Raw genomic sequence first — 3,755 nt, 5'->3', positions numbered from 1 at the left:
TTAAAGTCAGAGATTCAGCTTTTTTTTTTTTTTGTCTTTGCTGAATCAGCTCACTCATCTGGAGTTGCCTGGCTATTTGTTGAGGTGGGTTGGCTGTCAGCTGCTGTGTTTCAGCTAGCTGCATGTTTCTCATACCCATCCAGCAGAATAACTTGGGCAAGTTTTCATGTGAAATCATATATAATTCCTCGCATATAATTAAGGGCCTTAGAATATAATACTTGCCTTTTTTTATCCCCATGCTTTCTGTTGAGCAGTATTAGAAACCAAGTTCTGAATACTAGTTGTGCTCATTGCTATTGGGGAAGCATTCCTTTTGGGACCTCTCTGCTAAAAAGCATATATATCTGTGTGTGTGTAAATATGTACATATGTAGATATGTAAATATCTTTTATATTTACACATCTTTATTTAAATAACCTAAACATGAGTTCTTTTTGATATCTTCAATGGTAATCCCTTACCACATGGATTACTTAAGCCTAATCTCCTTGTTTATTTGTAAAAACTCCCATTACAATAATGAGAAACTTAGCATTCTTCCTTCACCATCCATTTCATTAATTGTTCAATTTCAGTATAATGTATTTATGTACAGTTATCAGAATCATTAAAGTATACTCTCCAGGAAACAATCTATAAACAAAAGCACAGAACTCATATATGGTCTCATCTTTTCTTAAAATATAAATTATAGTAATTTCCAAAGTTATTTACAGTAAATATCTGATTTCCCCCACTCTGTTAGGTGAGTTTGTTTTATATATTTGTAATGCAACTAGATTGTTCTGTACATTGTTCATTTCCTCTTGGAAGAGCCTAATCTTTTAAATGATTTTCGTTTAGTTTTCATACGTTAAATTTTACTTTTTGTGATATAAATTTCTATGGAGTTTATACAAATGCATAGTGTCATTACAGGCATTGCAAATATTATACAGATATATAGCATCATGCAGAATAATTTCACAACCCTAAATTCCCCTGTGATTCACCTATGCAACCATCTCCCCACCATCTAACTCCTGATATTCTCAGATCCTTTGCTTCTATATAGTTCTGCCATCTCCTGAATGTCATCATTGTAATCATCCCTTATGCAGCTTCTGTTTACTGACTTCTTTTACTTAGCACAGTCCACTAAAATTCATTCACACCTTTTCCTGTTTGATAGCTCATTTTATAAACTCCTGAATGATAGTACATTGTATGCATATAGCAGAGTATGTTTACCTCTCACTTGTTGAATGGTATCTTTGTTTTTATTTTAATTATTGTTGCAGTACAATTTTCTATCTTTTACTGCAATCCCAACCCACCCAACCAGCCCTCCCCTCCTCCCTCCTATTTCCACTCACCCCTAGTTTTTATCCATGTGTCCTTTATACTTCTTCCTGTAAACCTTCCTCCTTTTAAAAAATATGTAACACTTGACGAATTTGAGCGTCATCCTTGTGCAGGGGCCATTCTAATCTTCTCTGTATCATTCCAATTTTAGTATATGTGCTGTGGAAGCAAGCACTGTTGAATATCTTGATTGCTTCATTATTTGTGTGATTATGAATAAAGCTGCTATAAACTCTTACATTTGGATTTTTGTAGGGATGTAAGTTTTACATCAGTTGTGTAAACACCTATGAGCATCATTGCTGGATCATATAGTTGAAACTATGCTCAATTTTGTAAGAAATTGATAAACTCCCAAAATGGCTGTACTATTTGGCATACCCACCAATAATGATTAAGAGTTCCCGTTGCTCTGCATCCTTGCCAGGAAATGGAAATGTCAGCTTTTTGAGTTTTAGTCTTTTTAATAGGTGTGTAGTGCTATCTCATTGTTGTTTTAATTTGCAATTTCCTAAAAAAAATAATGTTGAGCATCTTCTCATATGCTTATTTGTCAACTTTATATCTTTCTTGGTGAGGTATCAGTTTAGATCTTCTGTCTATTTTTTAATTGAGTTGGATGTTTTATTCTTTAGTTATATGTTCTTTACACACTTTGTATAAAAATGCTTTATTAGATTTGTGTTTACCAAATATTTGTCCAAGGCTGTAGCTTTTCTTTTCATTGTCTTAACAGTATCTCGAAGAGTAGAAGTTTTAATTTTAATAAAGTCTGACATAAATGATTTTCATATGTTACATTTGTTATGTTGTATTTTAAAATATTAACAAATAAAAGGTCACCTAGATTCTTTTACATGTGTTCTTCTACAAGTTTATAGTTTTTTTAAGCTTTACATTTAAATTTATGATTCATTTTGAGGTAAATTTTTGAAATGTTGTCAGGTCTGTAATGTTCATTCCTCCCTCTCCCCACCACACATATGAGCTTACAATTGTTCTAGCATCATCTTTTGAATAACTATTCTCTCTTCATTGAATTTTCTTTGCTCTTTTATTAAAAATCAGTTAAATTTAGTTGTGTGAGTCTATTTCTGGTATCTCTATTCTGTTTCATTGATCTAGTATCTATTCTTTAACAATACCACATTGTCTTGATTACTGTAGCTTTAGAATCTTGAAATCTGGTACTTTTTCATATAAACTTTAGAACTGGTTTGTTAATATGTATGAAATAGCTTGCTTTTAAAAAAATAGATTGCATTGAATCTATAGATCAAGTTGGGAATAACTAATAACACTGCTGAGTTTTTCAATCATGAACATGGATATTGTCTCTATTTATATAGACCTTTTTAAATTTCTTTCATCGGTGTTTTGTAGTTTTTTACAGGATGATACTATACATATTTTGTTAAATTTATAACTAAATATTTTTTCTGCTATTATAATTTTTTTATATTTGATATTCCAATTGTTCATTGCTAGTATATAGGAAAGCAGATTTTTTTTATTAAATAGTGACCTTGTGTCCTGTAAATTTATTGTACTCATTTATAAGTTCTAGCACTTTGGGGTTAATTAATTTATTTATTAACTGCATAGACAAACATGCAATCTGCAAGGGACGATTTATTTCTTCTTTCTCAATCAGTAATATTTATTTACTTTTTTGGTGATGGGGGATTATTGTACTAGCCAGGAGTTCAAATATAATGTTGTAAGCAGCACTGGTAAATATTTCTTTCTTTGTCATCTGGCATTGATAATTTCTACAGTAACTTTAATGCTAGTCCATCTTATTCTTTTTGTTGACTGCTTTTTTTTGAACAGTAGCTTAAATATAACATCTTGATGTTGTGCATCTCATTTCTCATTTTCTCACATGTACTGTAATCTCTTTATAGATTTAGGTAAACTTTTGTAAATATTTGAATGTATCTTCCATTTCACTTGATGAATTTTCTACTTCAGGCACAATTATTTTTCTTAAGCCCATCTATGTTCTTGTTTTTAAGGCACATTCAGAAATGAACTTGATGTATGTATGCAGTTATACTTGACGTCATTTGTAATGGCACTATAGGAATTACTGTAGTGTTTGTTAACAAGAAACTGGGTAAATAAATTTTGGTACAACCAAACCAAAAGAATGAGGAAGATTTATGTACTCATGTAAAAGAGCTTAAAGACATGTTTTGATTTTTACAAAGGAATAAGGTATAGAACAATGTTTAGTATGTTTTTTTGTGTTGAGAAAGAAAGAACGGTAGAAAAAATATACAGTCACATTTTCTTATAATTGCAAAAAGGAATTCTATACAAGAAGTGGAAATGGAATTTCTTTTACATATAGTCATATATACATATGAGGTCTGTCCAAAAGGTATCCAGCCATGAAATATGA

At 30.9% G+C, this 3,755-nt stretch overlaps 1 non-coding gene across 1 annotated transcript; it reads right to left on the bottom strand.

The window, feature by feature from the left end:
* Nucleotides 1-1,416: 1,416 nt before the first annotated feature.
* LOC123820340 lies at nt 1,417-1,523 on the bottom strand. Its single transcript, XR_006785956.1, has one exon. It is a non-coding gene; the product is annotated as a U6 spliceosomal RNA (small nuclear RNA).
* Nucleotides 1,524-3,755: the final 2,232 nt, after the last annotated feature.

This window comes from Phyllostomus hastatus, unplaced genomic scaffold (assembly GCF_019186645.2).
Source record: "Phyllostomus hastatus isolate PE091 unplaced genomic scaffold, TTU_PhHast_1.1 phas_contig_34, whole genome shotgun sequence".
NCBI lineage: Eukaryota > Metazoa > Chordata > Mammalia > Chiroptera > Phyllostomidae > Phyllostomus > Phyllostomus hastatus.
The sequence above is the reverse complement of the archived record's forward strand: the minus strand, read 5'-3'. Positions and strand labels throughout refer to the sequence as shown.